General features: G+C 43.4%; 1 pseudogene; it reads right to left on the reverse strand.

Annotated features, from left to right (window-relative positions):
- Positions 1-882: 882 nt before the first annotated feature.
- On the reverse strand, positions 883-1,471 carry LOC125926002 (phosphatidylethanolamine-binding protein 1-like; annotated as a pseudogene).
- Between the last annotated feature and the right edge of the window lie 15,707 nt (positions 1,472-17,178).

Here is a 17,178-nt window from a genome sequence, read left to right on the forward strand (position 1 = left end):
ATTTTCTTTTAAAAGATTTAAAGTTTTCTTTTATACATTCAAGTTGTTAACCCAGCTGGAATTTATTTTATTTTATTTTATTTTATTTTATTTTCATCCACACAATGTTTTTATTTATATTCAGCTAAAAGCAAACAGCAGAATTAACATAAGATTCTGCAGCTACAGGTGGGCTTTTCTTACACAGATTCGGAGTGACCAGTTCAACAGCCACAGACAGGGGATTTCTGACAACCTCTCATCAGCCCTACTGCCCATCTAGACAGCCATGCCTTAACTGCAAAGTGACTTTCCCCATTGCTTTTTCCAGTACTGCTTTTTAAAGGAGCCAGAGTGGGACACTGACCCCCAGTAACCACTCTGAGATGTACCATGTTAGGGGTTAGTGGACACATCAGCCTTTGGCTGCCTTGGTGAGAGACACGGCCATGAAAACACAACCCGGAAGTGCCATCATGCACGATTCTGGAGCCGGGCTCACAGAGGCAGATGCAATGAATCTCTCTCTCTCTGTCTCTTTTTTTTGGTAAACCTCCTTAAGAAACTCTTTGATGCTCTGCTCTAATACTGTAGACCTGGTCTTTTTACCTGAATTTTTTCTTTTAAATTCTGGGTTGTGATTCTTATGTTAACAATTTGAGGACCCCATCCTAGCACCAAAATATTCCCCAAAATGAAGTTCAAATTTGATCAAAACATAAACTGGGTGTGACTTTCTAGAATTATAAAGGTCAGGCAGAAGAAGTCACCTGAAACCACTGTCTGATTGCTCAGTCCCCCCTGGGAGACTGGGAATGGGGAAGCAGAGAAATCTACATGCATCCCAGAACCTGGGAGCACTGCTCCAGACCTCAGGGTCGGTTTCTGTCTCTTAGCATTCCCCTACTTCCCAGACAGCTGCTTATAGAGTTTGGACATATAGTCCTCCCACTCAGTCTGGTAACACATGTGGGCCACTGGGGACCTGAGCTCATACTTTTTGTGGAAAGATGCCACTTTGACTGTGGCACAGTGGTCTCCAGATCAGTTGCTGAGAATGGGCTCATCACACTTCAGTGGCCCATTCTGCTTGTAAACCAGCCAGACGTAGCTGTGAAGGCCTGTGCTCTTGGGAGGCCCAGAGTGGATGTAATGGGAGAAGACTGTGCCACAGCTGATGTCATTGCCCTTCATGTTGACCATCAGAAAATGGTGCCATTCCCTGTATTTGAGGTCCTTCCTGCTGGGAGCACCCCGATCTGTCATGACCAAGGTGTAGAGTTTGCCTGGATCGATGCCACTGCCATGCAGTACTGGTGGGCCGTTTCTTAACCTGGGCGGGTGTCAGCACTTTGTCCAGCTTGTTGACCTTTGCCCTGGTGTATTTGGCCTGCATTGGATACTGTGGCTGTCCCTCCACCTCCTGCAGGTTAAGAGGCCTGGGCCACTTGCTGAGGTCCACCAGCATTGTGGAGCCGAGTTGGGCAGAATTGTGGGAGGCAGGCACAGGCTGGCAGCACTGAGTGATCCACACACTGCTGGAACTCACTTTTTGTGTATTATGTAATGTAGAGTGGAATCCAGTTCTACTTTTTTTCTCCACATGGACAATTAATTATCCCAGGGCCACATACTGACCATGCTGCCACTTCCCACTGATTTTCTGTGTCCTGACCAATGTCCTGCTCTCCTGCAGATCACATGTCCATTTATGTGTGGCTCCGTTTCTGGGACCTCCGTTTTGTTCTGTTTCTCGATCTCTGAGCCATTACTTCAGGATCTTAATGATCACTGCCTTATAATGAGTCTTTTGTCTGGTAGGGATGTCCATGATCTTGTTCATCTTCTTCAAACACATTTTAGAATTGATGCATTTTTATTAGGTTGACTCCTAGGTATTAAAAGTTTTTGTTCATAGCAAATGCCATTATTAACTTTGCCAACTGTTGCTAGTATTTAGGAATACAACTGACTTTTATGTAGACCCAAACCTTGCAGAATGCTGCCCTGGTATCTGCAGAGTGAGGGAGGCAGGTTTATAGGTGTCTCTGCTCTCCAGTGCAGCTTGGCTGTGGCTGGAGGGATGGAAGTCTGAGTGGCCACTTTTGGCCAGGAAGGATGATGTGGTGAAAGACAAAGGGACAGGGAGGGAACTGAGAGATGGTGGGGGAGCTGAAAGATTTATACATGGTGCTTTGGTTAAATCCCTAGGTTGAGCCCTTTGAGAAAAACCTGTAGCTGCTACTGTGGTCAGATTTGTGCTTCCTTTGACTGTAGGTACCTGCAAATCCAGCCAAGTTGGTGAGGTGGGGAGGTGGGGAGGTGGGAAGGGTCAGTATTAATCGGATTAGACCTGGCACTGAGTAGCTTGCCAGTATCTGCTGATTGGGTGATCACACCCACATCAGTTCTTGGCTGGGTGACAGAGACAAAGCCCCAAAGGGAGTGGACGGAGTTTGAGGGACCTTAGTGTGGAAGATCAGGAGGTGTCTTGTCTCTTTCTGTCCAGAATATATTTCCTAATATTCGGAACACTTAGTAAGCCTGAGTAAATAATGCCCTTCCTCTTCCTTGTGCTACCTTGAGAGGCACTGTGGATAAAACCAGGTGGATGACCTTGGATGAGATCTGCTGTGATAGGCACCAAGTTCTGGACACCCTCAACAGATCTCACAAAGGTCATGGCCACTGTCGCTCCCACTAGAGTCTGGGCGTTGGAGCTCAAACCTCTGATCAGAAGGCAGATGTAAACTTCTCTGGTATGCTAGCTTGGCAGCACTTGAAGCTGGCCTTGCTCATCTCCTTTCTTTCCTGGGGTATATGGAGGAGCAGCACTGTTGCTCCTTGAACGCCCAGCTCCCCCTCCAACTCCTTTCTAGATCTGGTGTCATGGGCAGGGTCTTGATCTCAGCTGGCCGCTGGTTAGTCACCAGCAAGAGTCAGCAGATAATGAAGGACTGTTTACTTTGAATGACTTGGTTGGTTAAGCAGAGAGCCACTTTGATCTTACTGTGGGGCAGGCCCTGTGCTGACTGCTGGGGACGCAGCCATGAATAAACAAGAGAGATGCTTTTCTTGTGGACACGTTCTCCTGAAGAGTCCTTGCTACAGGGCAAGTGACCCAATCTGAGGGTTGAGGAAAGGTCTTCCTGACAGATACCTAAAGCACAATATAGCCAGATAGGACAAAGGGTAGAAGAGTTCTGGGCAGGTGGAAGAGCATGGGGAAGCTCTGTACTGGTCTGCCGTGGAGGAGCCAGAAGGAGCCCAGAGCAGACAGCCTGGAGGGCAGGGGCCAGAGCACCCAGGACTTTGAACAGCAGGGAGTTTGTACTTTACTCAAAGAGGAGTGGGAAGCCTGCACATCTTCTGACATAGGGGAGTGACTTGGGTGACCAACTTGTCCTGGCTTTCCAGGGATATTCAGGCTTTAGCAGTTATAAGTCCTGTGCCCCAGAAACCCCTCAGTTCCAAATAAGCCAGGATGGACTTGACTGGTTAGATTTATGTTTTAAAAAGTTCACTCTGACTGAAGAATGGAAAATAGGATTGGAAAGGGAAAGTGAGGATGGGGGTGAGCATTTAAGAGGCTGGGGAATACAGAAGCTTTTTATCTTGATGAGGTCCCAATACTTCATTTTTGCTTTTAATTCCCTTGCCTTTGGAGACATGTCAAGTAAGAAATTGCTGCAGTTGAGGTCAGAGAGGTTTTTTCCTGCTTTCTCCTCTAGGGTTTTGATGGTTTCCTGTCTCACATTCAGGTCCTTCATCCATTTTGAGTTTATTTTTGTGAATGGTGTAAGAAATTGGTCTAGTTTCATTCTGCATGTTGCTGTCCAGTTCTCCTAGCACCATTTGTTAAAGAGACTTTTTTCCGTTGGATATTCTCTCCTGCTTTGTCGAAGATTAGTTGGCCATACTTTTGTGGGTTCAATTCTGGAGTCTCTGTTCTATTCCATTGGTCTATGTGTCTGTTTTTGTGCCAATACCATGCTGTCTTGATGATTACAGCTTTGTAGTAGAGGCTAAAGTCTGGGATTGTGATGCCTCCTGCTTTGGTTTTCTTCTTCAATATTACTTTGGCTATTCGGGGTCTTTTGTGGTTCCATACAAATTTTAGGATTGCTTGTTCTAGCTTCAGGAAGAATGCTGGTGCAATTTTGGTTGGGATTGCATTGAATGTGTAGATAGTTTTGGGTAGTATTGACATTTTAACAATATTTATTCTTCCAATCCATGAGCACGGAATGTTTTTCCATTTCTTTATATCTTCTTCAATTTCTTCCATAAGCTTTCTATAGTTTTCAGCATAAAGATATTTTACATCTTTGGTTAGGTTTATTCCTAGGTATTTTATGCTTCTTGGTGCAATTGTGAATGGGATCAGTTTCTTTATTTGTCTTTCTGTTGCTTCATTACTAGTGTATAAGAATGCAACTTATTTCTGTACATTAATTTTGTATCCTGCGACTTTGCTGAATTCATGTATCAGTTTTAGCAGACTTTTGGTGCAGTCTATCTGGTTTTCCATGTATAATATCATGTCATCTGCAAAAAATGAAAGCTTGACTTCATCTTTGCCAATTTTGATGCCTTTGATTTCATTTTGTTGTCTGATTGCTGAGGCTAGGACTTCTGACAGTATGTTAAACAACAGTGGTGAGAAGTGGACATTCCTGTTGTGTTCCTGATCTCAGGGGGAAAGCTCTCAGTTTTTCCCTATTGAGGATGATATTAGCTGTGGGCTTTTCATAAATGGCTTTTATGATGTTTAAGTATGTTCCTTCTATCCCGACTTTGTCGAGGGTTTTTGTTAAGAAAGGATGTTGAATTTTGTCAAATGCTTTTTCTGCATCGATTGACAGGATCATATGGTTCTTATCTTTTATTAATGTGATGTATCACATTGATTGATTTGCGAATGTTGAACCAGCCCTGCAGCCCAGGAATGAATCCCACTTGATCATGGTGAGTAATTCTTTTTATATGCTGTTGAATTTGATTTGCTAGTATCTTATTGAGAATTTTTGTGTCCATATTCATCAGGGATATTGGCCTGTAGTTCTCTTTTTTTGCTGGGTCTCTGTCTGGTTTAGGAATCAAAGTAATGCTGGCCTCATAGAATGAGTCTGGAAGTTTTTCTTCCCTTTCTATTTTTTGGAACAGCTTGAGAAGGATAGGTATTATCTCTGCTTTAAATTTCTGGTAGGATTCCCCAGGGAAGCCATCTGGTCCCACTCTTATTTGTTGGGAGATTTTTGATAACTGATTCAATTTCTTCACTGGTTATGGGTCTGTTCAAATTTTCTATTCCTTTCTGTTTGAGTTTTGGAAGTGTGTGGGTGCTTAGGAATTTGTCCATTTCTTCCAGGTTGCCCAGTTTGTTGGCATATAATTTTTCATAGTATTCCCTGATAATTGCTTGTATTTCTGAGGAATTGGTTGTAATGATTCCACTTTCATTCATGATTTTATCTATTTGGGTCCTCTCCCTTTTCTTTTTGAGAAGCCTGGCTAGAGGTTTATCAATTTTGTTTATTTTTTCAAAAAACCAACTCTTGGTTTCATGGATCTGCTCTACTGTTTTTTAAGATTCTATATTGTTTATTTCTGCTCTGATATCTATTATTTATCTTCTTCTGCTGGGTTTGGGGTGTCTCTGCTGTTCTGCTTCTTTTTCCTTTAGGTGTGCTGTTAGATTTTGTATTTGGGATTTTTCTTGTTTCTTGAGATAGGCCTGGATTGCAATGTATTTTTCTTTCAGGACTGCTTTTGCTGTATCCCAAAGCATTTGGATTGCTGTGTTTTCATTTTCATTTGTTTCCATATATTTGAAAATTTCTTCTCTAATTGCCTGGTTGACCCATTCATTCTTTAGTAGGATGTTCTTTAACTTCCATCCTTTTGGAGGTTTTCCAGACTTTTTCCTGTGGTTGATTTCAAGTTTCATAGCATTGTGGTCTGAAAGTGTGCATGGTATGATCTCAATTCTTTTATACTTATGAAGGGCTATTTTGTGACCCAGTATGTGATCTGTCTTGGGGAAAGTTCCATGTGCACTCGAGAAGAAACTATATTCTGTTGCTCTGGGATGCAGAGTTCTAAATGTATCTGTCAAGTCCATCTGATCCAATATATCATTCAAGACCCTTGCTTCTTTATTGATTCTCTGTCTAGATGATCTATCCATTGTTGTAAGTGGAGTATTAAAGTTTCCTTCAACTACCAAATTCTTACCAATAAGGTTGCTTTATGTTTGTGATTAATTGTTTTATATATTTGGGGGCTTCTGAATTTGGCGCATAGACATTTATAATTGTTACCTCTTCCTGATGGATAGACCCTGTGATTATTATATAATGCCCTTCTTCAACTCTTATTACAGCCTTTAATTTAAAGTCTAGTTTGTCTGATATAAGTATGGCTACTCCAGCTTTCTTTTGACTTCCAGTAGCATGATAGATAGTTCTCCATCCCCTCACTCTCAATCTGAGGGTGTCCTCAGGTCTAAAATGAGTTTCTTGTAGACAGCAAATAGATGGGTCTTGTTTTTTTTTTTTTTTTTTTTTTTTTTTTTTTTTATCCATTCTGATACCCTATGTGTTTTGGTTGGAGCATTTAGTCCATTTACATTCAGTGTTACTATTGAAAGATATGGATTTAGAGTCATTGTGATATCTGTAGGTTTCATGCTTGTAGTGGTGCTTCTGGTACTTTGTGGTCCTTGCAACATTTCACTCATAGAGTCCCCCTTAGGATCTCTTGTAGGGCTGGTTTAGTGGTGATGAATTCCTTCAGTTTTTGTTTGTTTGGGAAAACCTTTATCTCTCCTATTCCGAATGACAGACTTGCTGGATAAAGGATTCTTGGCTGCATATTTTTCTGTTCATCACATTGAAGATTTCCTACCATTCCTTTCTGGCCTGCCAAGTTTCAGTAGATAGGTCTGCTACTACCCTTATGTGTCTCTACCTTTGTATGATAAGGCCCATTTATTCTTACCTGCTTTCAGAATTCTCTCTTTATCCTTGTATTTTGCCAGTTTCACTATGATATGTCGTGCAGAAGATCGATTCAAGTTATGTCTGAAGGGAGTTCTCTGTGCCTCCTGGATTTCAATGCCTGTTTCCTTCCCCAGATCAGGGACGTTCTCAGCTATGATTTGTTCAAGCACACCTTCAGCCCCTTTCTCTCTCTTCTTCTTCTTCTGGAATTCCTATGATATGGATATTGCTCTGTTTGCATCACTTAGTTCTCTAATTCTCCCCTTGTACTCCTGGATTTTTTTTTTAATCTCTCTTTTTCTCAGCTTCCTCTGTTTCCATAATTTTATCTTCTAATTCACCTATTCTCTCCTCTGCCTCTTCAATCCGTGCTGTGGCCACCTCCATTTTATTTTGCACCTCATTTATAATATTTTTTAATTCATCATGACTATTTTTAGTCCCTTGATCTCTGTAACAATAGATTCTCTGCTGTCCTCTATGCTTTTTTCAAGCCTAGCGATTATTTTATGACTATTATTCTAAATTCTTGTTTTGTTATATTGCTTAAATTGGTTTTGATCAATTCATTAGCTGTCACTACTTCCTGGAATTTCTTTTGAGGAGAATTCTTCCGTTTCATCATTTTGGCTAGTTTTCTGTCCCTTCTGTGTTTTAAAAGCTTGTTGTGTGCTCTGCACCTGTGAGCACTGCTATATTAAAGGAGGATCATACACTGTCCTGAGGGCCTGGCCCTTCAGGAGGTGTTTTTTCGGAGATTGTTACTTGATCCCTGTTGTGACTTTGGTTATTTTATTATCCTACTGGTAGTGATGTTTTGGACCCTCCACCAGGTGTGCTTCAATTTGTTCCTTGGAATAGCCGTGTAAAGGAAAACAGATAGACAAACAGGAGGCAAAAACACACAAACACACAAATAACACAAACAAATAAACAAAAACAAAAACAAAAACCTAAAGACTAAAAACAAAAAACCCAAACCACTGACTACAAGAAGAGGGTGGAGGTGGTGCTCATGGAAGAGCTTATACAAAGAGAGAAATGACAGGAGCCGGGGTGGGGGAGAAAAAATAAACATTGATTAGGCAGAGAGACTAAAAAGCCTAATCCAGAGAGAGAGAGAAGGGAAAATAAAGAAGGAGGCAGGGAAAATGAAACAAAAATAACGTTACCCAGACAGAGAAGCTATATGGCTGATCATTCCAGAAAGAGAGAAAGTAGTGTAAAGAAGGAGGTGTAGAACATGTGTCAAGACAATAGATTAAATATGTCTGTTTAGACAAACCAATAACCAGAATAACCAGCCTAGGGGAGGGAAGAGATAAGGAGGAGATAAGGGGAAGAATATATCTCTATGTCCGGAATTGACCTAGAGTTAATCCAGGCAATGCTGCATCCCGTGTCAGGAGGAGCTGTCCTCAGGGCCTGTGCTGCTCTGGTGGATACGCAGTTACCCAGTGTGAAGGGGTGTGGTTTGGAGTAATCTGGACCCACCTCCACTATGGGCCCCGGGAGTGATCCCTGAGGCCCTGCCTTGCTGGTGGTGGTGATGGGGCTGGGGGAATGGTGATCTCCCAGTCTCTTCTCCACGGACAGGACCCAGTGGACTCCGTTTGAGTCATCCTTACTGTGCTGCCGGCCCAGATGGGATGGTCCTTCTCTCTCCTCCAACTACCCTGACCTGGAGCTTGGCTAGGATTAAAAGTCCCACTCCATGCGCTCTGGTGCTGGGGAAGCACCTCAGTGAGGCGATATGTGGTCCTGGCTGGCTTTGTCTGTGTCACCGCACTTCAGGGAGGACCGACTTCTCCTACTGCGGACTGAGAGCCACCCTCGCCACGAGCCCCTGGGGTGGTGGACATGGGCAGACTTTGTCTTTTCCCACAGCACTCCAGGGAAATGGCCACCTTGTCCTCCTGCAGACTGCGCCCTTGGCCCAGTCGCTGCACCCAGGGGTGGTGGACAAAGGCAGGTTCTGTACTATCACACAGCCCTCCAGGGAGGGAACCACTTTCTTCAACTGTGGACTGAGCCCCTGACCTGCCACCGCACCCAGGGCTGTCTCCCATCCTCCCCAGGTGTGTAAACAGGGAGCGGGCTCCAGTCTGAAGAAAGCCCCACAGTTAGAGATTGGATCCCTCTCAGTCTCAGTCCGAGGTCTTTCTCCTGTCCAGATATGGTCCTACACTTCCCTAGCCACTCTTTCTTTTCCCTTTGTCTCTCTGCAGAAGGGGGTCCCTCCCCTCTCTGCCCAGGAAGCCTTTTTTTTTTTTTTATCTCCCCCAGTTCACAGTAACCCACCTATCTTTTTTCCAGCTTTCCCATTTTCTTCCTAGTAGATTCAGTCTCTTTTCCTCCCAGGCTCTGGCTTTCAAAGTCCGTTGGCTTCTACACTTCTTTGTTTGAGAGATGCAGGAAGTATGGATTCCCCCTACTTCTCTGCCATGTTGGCCCTCACCCTCAAAGACTTTAAACAGCGAGGTCTTGGGTGGGGTCGACTGATTCTTCCCAAATGGCCTCAGCTCTTCTAACTGATTAAAAGGAGACACAGCTTAGGTATCACAATAGAGAAAATAATCCGCCAAACCCTCTTCACAGTGTGAAGCTTCATCTGGCAGTCATGATATGGGGAACAAAGGCAGAGAGAAATGTAGATAAAATTAAATTTCCCTATAACCTGCAGCCCATTGACATATACTTGAGGCATACAGAATAGAACATTTCTCCTATCTTCATGTTCATGTTTTGCTAGAGGGAAAAGTAACCTTAGCTTGACAGTAGCTAGGCCTCCAGGATACTGTGTCTTCTTCAACATAAGAAAATCCGTGGGAAACTTCTATTGTCTTTACCTCCCCCAACTCCCAAGTATATGATCAGTCTCTCCTCACAATCCTAGGGTAGCTCTTTCTGCCCACGGGTCCTGTCCCCGTGCTTTAATAAAACCACCTTTTTACACTAAGGATATCTCAAGAATTCTTTCTTGGCTGTTTGTTCTGAACCCCAACACTTCAAATCACATCATTTGGAGACCATGAAGGGACTCATTCTTCTCATCTGGACTCTGAGCCTCGGTGCAAACTTGGTAAGTATTTTCTCTTTCTTTACTTTCATTCCAGAGGATTTTGACAAATACAGGGGTTTTTTTTTTTGATAACTTTAAAATTGATAAGAATTTCCAGAACTAACTAAAAAGCTGCATTCAAACTGAACAAAAATTAGTAACATGGAACTAAATACATTAAGGAGGAGGATTATAGTTTCTATGACTCTTGTTTGAAACATTGCTGGTTCTCTAATGTTTGCTCTTCCAGATTAAGGATTTTTCTCTTAAGATATCCATGATATACAGTAATAGAATGAAGAATTCCTCTGTGAGAAAATTGGAACATTTAACTTTTCTCTCTACTTGAACCCTCTGAAATTCAGAAACCCTCAGTGAGTGTTCTTTCTTCCATGGCAATCATAGTTATTTGCATGAGTTCAATAAGAATCTGTTCTCCTTGTAACAGGACACTGATGAGGGAGCATAAGGCCAGTTGAGGGCAAAGTACCCCCCCCCGCCCCCCACCCAGGTGTGGTTGTGTGATATTCCTCAGGCACTCCTGAATGCCCAAGAACAAAGGAAAGGAAAGCAAACAAATGGTTGATTGATAGAGATCATAGTCATGCAGGACATGACCCTCCATCAGTTTACAAATATCTTAGTAAATTACAAGAAAAAGGCAATCTTATTGATAGCCTAATCTCCACAAACCTATAGACTCAGTTTCCTGAAGCCCCAACATCACCTTCCTCTCCATAGTGATACGGGGAACAAAGGCAAGAAGGAAATGTCAGGTGAAATTAAATTTCCTTATTACCTGCTACCCATTGACAAATACTTGTGGCAAATACAGAGTATAACTTTTCTCTAGAACCCCCTCTGGTCTTAATGTTAATGCCTTACTAGAGGGAAAACAACCTTAGCCTGACCATAGCAAGGCTCCTGGCATCCTATGAGTCCTCTTTAGCATATAAAAGTCCTTCTGGAAGCCTCCCTTTTGGCCTTTCCCTCCCCAACTCCATAGTACAAAACCAGTCACTCTTCACAACCCCAGTGCAGCCCTTCATGCCCAGGGGTCCTGTCCCTATACTTTAATAAAATCACCTTTTAGGACCAAAGATGTCTTCAAGAATTCTTTCTTGGCTGTTGGCTCTGGACCATCCCACCGTCACCCCAAAACGTCATTACTATATATAAGCTCCCCATCTGACCAATGTTGACCCATACGTAGGGATATCTCTATGCTCTTATTCAGCAGGAAGCAGTTACAGAAGAGAAGACCTTCTACCTTCAGCAACCTTAGAGATTTCAGGGTCAAAATTGTTCAGGGGGGAGTGATGAGGGGAACAAAGGCAAAAAGGAATGTAGATAAAATTAAATTTCCTTATACCTTGCAGCTCACTGACAAATACTTGAAATAGGCAGAGTGTTATATTCCTCCAGGAAGTCCCTAACATCCTACTGTTAATGCTTTGCTAGAGGGAAAAACATTCTTTGTTAGAGAGAGCCCCATGGCTCCCAAAGTCCACTTTAAACCACATGAATTTGAAGTGGAGTTTGAGAGCAAATGACCAAGAAAGAATTTTTGAGACATTTTGGGTGCAAAAGGGTGTTTTAAAAAAATGTTTACTTAGTTACTTTTGAAAGAGAGGGAGGGAGAGAGAGAGAGAGAGAGAGAGAGAGAGAGAGAGAGAGAGAGAATCGTTTCAAGTAGGCTCCAGGCCTCAGCATCCTCTTCTGGGCACTGAGCGGCTGGGCCAGATGATCTCCCATGTTGTTTTTTCCCTGACTTCTGGTGGCTCTGTGACATCCAGGGAGATTCATGGAACTGCTGGGGAGAATGTCCTCATAGGCAACTGAGGACAGACCCAAGTGTGGGATTTCCAGAATCTTCTCTATCCCTCGTAGCCCTTAATCCTACTTAATCCGTGGCTTATTCCATACCCTGGCTTTCTGGACTTTGGTATCTTCAAGATGCTCAGAGGGGCACCAGGAGGGATCAGTCAATCCCTGCATGTGTGTGATAGCCCCCTTGTCCCAGCCTTGGGTCCCCCATTCGTCACTGTTCTGGTCTCACCGTGTCTAGACAGTTTGGCCCACAAGTCCCAAGGGCAAATGCCTCATTATCTTCTGGCTTCCCTTGCATCCGTGATCTTAATGACAACCAGGCTTGACTCCAGTGGGCTCTGGAGGACTCCTCTGGCTGTGCCTCAAAAGGTGTTCAGAATAATGGGGATCCTGAGGCTGGGAGCCAGGGAATATTGCAAACATGCAGGATTGACTGAGCTCTTTGGTGCCTTCCTGGGAGCCCATGGCAGACCTGAGCCCAGAGACCTGGGAGTCTCACAGAACAGGGTGGGTGAAGGCTTCCCATTGGGAGGTGACTGTTGGTCTATAGCAACTCCACACTGATGGGGCTCTGCTCTCTGTTTTATATTATACTCAGGAACACAGAGCTCTGGGAAAACTAGGGCATTTTTGTGTCTCTTTTTGGCAGTGTTTTGATGGGGAGTGTTAGTCCTGGTCTCAGTGCTGACAGATGTAAGGGCTGACTGCAATCTTGCCCAGCACCTTGAACTCAGGGTCCATCAGACTCTACTCCACACAGTCCTCTGCCCACACGTCCCATCTCAGGCTTCCTAATCCCCAGAACTCCCCCCTCTCCTCAAAACTGCATTTCCTTCTCTGAACTCTACCTGGACCAAAGGAATACCCATTCTACTCAGCTCCACTCAGTCCTACCCTCAGACCATCCTGGCCTGTATCAGTCCCCACACTCTCACACATTGGAGGGTAAAGCTGGGTGATCATCTTCCTTCCTGTAGTTTGTTGCAAAACAAAGAAGAGAAACAGTGACGCAAGAAGATGTTGAGGGTCATTCAACCTACCTCACAAGCACCTGAAATTCAGATGCCATGGACAAATACGGCTTGGAGAAGATGGTGAAAAAGGATTTTTCCACCTTCCCATCAGCCTGTGCGAGGAGGCGTCTAATGTGGGCTGGCTGGGAATTGGGCTGGAGTGGGTAGGACCCATGACCCTGTTTGTCTGAGGACCCCGGCTCACCAACAGAGTCAGGTTGCTAAGCATCCCCACCTACCCCAGCATCCAGTAGGGCCTTCTCCTCCACTCCAACAGGTGTTAGCATTCAAGATGGGAGTCAGATGACCGGTTTCCCGTGCAGCAATGACATTTACTTATTATTGATTATTTCCCACTTATCCATGGGGGATATGGCCCAAGACCCATGGTGGATGCCTGAAAACATAGATATACTATAATACCCTATATGTGACTATGATTTTCCCCTATACATACCTATGATAAAGCTTAGTTTATAAACTAGGCATTATACTACTAATTTATAAACTAGTAAGAGATTAACAACAATAACATTGAAATAGAACAATTATAACAATATGCTGTAATAAAAGTTATGTGAATGTGGTTGACGGCAGGTAATTAAAAACAGGGAAAGTGAAACCACAGATAAAGCAGTTTGTATATTGTTACAAATATGCTCTCATCACCTACTTATTGGGCCTCAGTTACCTTAGATGTAAAATGGGGACAATAGCACTTACTTCCCAGGGTCGCTATGAGCGTTACATGAGGTCAGGTAGGTGACCTTACCTACCTGCAAATTGGAAAGAGGAATAGAGATGTTAAAGATCATTATTACATAGTCGCTGGTCTATGGTGATTTGTGGATCAGGGAAAGTTTTCTTGGCCTGAAGTGTCTCTTCTGTCTGCAACAAAATTTTTTCCCTTTAGACTCGCCTCTTTGGGCTCAGCTGCTGCTTCTGGTAGCTTCTTTTCATGTACCTCTAAGAGTAGAAGCAACACAATGGAAATCATAATACCATGTGAGATTTACCCCTAAAACTCTAAAGAGCTTTTGATTTTCCTGGCATTCCTTCTCAGGTGAGCTGAATTGGTAAAACCCACAGTCCTCCCTCCTGAGTAGGAAACCCTAGTTCTTCCCTACTGTGGGTTCCTTTGGTGCACATCTTTACCCTCTCATGTCTACCACACTCACACAGAACACTTCACTTCTGACTTCTGGTCACCAAATGTGTGGAGTTTTTACCCCACACCAAGCAACTTTCTGTGACGCCAGCTGGTGTCTTACACTTTAACTCAATTCTGACACTACCAACCTGGAGACAGCATCAGATCCCATGGGCAAAGGGCTCAGTCCCACCGGACTGGCCCCACCTCCACTTCAGATGCCAATACAAGAAGTAGGCACCCAGGTTACTCACAACTTCTGTCCAACAAATTGGACTTTCCCCTGAGCTCCTACACCTTTGGATTTGAATAATTTGCTACAGGAGCTCACAAAACTCAGGGAAACACCTACACTTGCCAGTTTATTAAGGAAATGGTAAGGAATACAGACGAACAACCAGATGGAGAGATGTGTAGGGCGAGGTATGTGGGAAGGGGCATGGAGCTCCCATGCTTTGTCCAGGCACACCCCTCTGTTTACTCACCTGGAAGCTTATGAACCCCATATTGTTTTGGATTTTATGGAGGCTTTCTCACATAGGCATGGTGGATTATTAACTCAATTTCCGGACCCTCTCTGGAGGATGGGGATGGGGGTGAAAATTTCAAGCTTCTAATCAGGGCTTGGTCTTTCTGGTGACCAGTCCCCACCTGGGAGTCCTCCAAGCACCCACCCAGAATTGCCTCATTAGAACAATAGACACTCCTGTCACCCAGGAAATTACAAGGGTTTCAGGAGCTTTGTGCCAAGCACTGGGGGAGGGGGGGCAGAAACCAATGATATATTTTCTATTATCTCCCAGCTCCAAAGAACACAGACCTCTGAATTATTCACTCTGGTGGATGGGTGTGGGGTGTCAATGGGATAGAGTAAAAATTGATTTGTTCCCTTTTTATGTGTGTTTTTTTATTTTTTAAAAATTTTTATTTTTTAAAGTTTTTTTTTAAATGTCCATTCTGAGTGAGAGAGACAGAGAGCAAGTGGAGGAGGGGCAGAGAGAGAGGGAGACACAGAATTCAAAGCAGGATCCAGGTTCTGAGCTGTCAGCACAGAGCCTGACACCGGGCTCGAACCCATGAACCGTGAGATCATGACCTGAGCTGAAGTTGGATGCTTAACTGATTGAGCCACCCAGGAGCCCCTGACATTTTTTATTTTTAAAAAAGTTTTATATATTAAATAATCTCTACCCTCACGTGGGGCTTGTCCCCGGGATCAAAAGTCACATGCTTTTCTGAGCTAGCCAGTCACCCCTGAAGTTTTAATTTAATTTGAATTCTCATATAGCTGACACACAATGTTATACTAGTTTCAGGTGTACAATATAGTGATCCAATACTCCCACATCACCTGCTGCTCATCATGACAAGTGCATCCTTAACCCTCATCACTTATTTCCCCTGTCTCCCTACCTCTGTTCCTCCCTGGTAACCATCAGTGTATTCTCTATAGTTGAAAGTCTGTTTCTTGGTTTGCCTCTCTCTTTTTTTCCCCTTTGCCCATTTGTTTTGTTTCTTAAATTCCACATATGGATGAAATCATATAGTATTTGTCTTTTTCTGACTGATTTATTTCATTTAGCATTATGATCTCTGGCTCCATCCATGTCATTGCAGATGGCAAAATTTCATTCTTTGTTATGGCTGAATAATACTCCTTACATGTATATACTACATCTTCTTTATCCATTCATCAACTGATGGACACTTGGACTGCTTCCATAACTTGGCTACTGTAAATAATGCTGCTACAAACTTAGGGATGCATGTGTCCCTTTGAATTAGTGTTTTCGTATACTTTGGGTAAATACCCATTAGAAAGTTTACTGGATCATATGGTTGTTCTATTTGTAACTTTTTGAGGAACCTACATACTGTTTTCCACAGTGGCTGCACCAGTTTGCATTCCCACCAACAGTGCTTGAGGGTTTTTTTCTCTCCAAATCCTTGCCAACACGTTGTTTCTTGTGTTTTTGATTTTGTAGTTTTGATTTGTATTTTCCTGATGAGTGATGTTTAACCTTTTTTCATGTGTCTGTTGGCCATCTGTATGTCTTCCTTGGAGAAATGTCTATTTATTTCTTCTGCCCATTTTAAAATTGGATTATTTGTTTTTTTGGGCGTTGAGTTGTGTAAGTTCATTATATATTTCAGATAATAACCCTTTATCAGATATGTCATTTGCAAATATCTCCTCCAATTCAGTAGTTGCCTTTTTAATTCTGTTTGTCTGTTTATTTATTTATTTATTTTTAATGTTTATTTACTTTTGGGAGAGAGAGAGAGACAGAGCTTGAGCAGGGGAGGGGCAGAGAGAGAGGGAGACATAGAATCCAAAGCAGGCTCCAGGCTCCGGGCACTTAACCAACTGAGCCACCCAGGCGCCCCTGTTTTTTGATTTAAGTCCCCAAACTGAAGGCCAGCTGCCTTGTCCTTCAAGTGCTTTTGCTCAGGCTGACAATAAAATTCTGTGCCACAGCCCCTTTGCTTTTAGCTCATCTACTGACAGAGTCCAGATGCAAATGCCGTCTAACCAATCATTCTTATCTTGAAACTTTGTACCCAGGGATAGTAAGAGAAAGGTAGCACTGCCTGCTGCTTTCTGTTAAAACCATTACAGTTCAGTGACTTTTTCATACGGAGGTCTAGGCAGATCAGGTCCCTGATGTTATGTCCCTTTCATTATGGAGGCTTGGACACAATCCCACCCTTGATATCAGCCCCTGAGTGCAGACCTGAGGTCTCCCAAGATTCTGGTTCTGCTCTGACTGGAGCTCGGTCCATCTGTTGTGGACCAGAGACTTGAGCATCTCGTTTAGTGGGTGGCGGGATGCCAAGCTGGGTGGGACTGGCAGGTGTGTTGCTCTTGTTTCTGTGCCCTCTGTGCACCCCCCCCCCCCCCGTGGTAGCTGTTGTTATAAACCTCAACATCTAGTACTGTGACTTCTCCAACTCTTGTTCTTCGTAATTGTGATATTCTGAGCCTTTTGTATCCCCTATACTTTTTAGAATTACCTTGTCAATTTCTCCAAAATCCTGACTAGGATTTTGACAGAGATTGTGCTGAATCTATGGAAAGTTTTGAGAGAACTGACAGCTTTGCAATAACAGAGTCTTCTGGTCCATGAACATGGAGTATCT

The sequence above is a fragment of the Panthera uncia genome, chromosome F1, assembly GCF_023721935.1.
Source record: "Panthera uncia isolate 11264 chromosome F1, Puncia_PCG_1.0, whole genome shotgun sequence".
In the NCBI taxonomy this organism is placed as follows: Eukaryota; Metazoa; Chordata; class Mammalia; order Carnivora; family Felidae; genus Panthera; species Panthera uncia.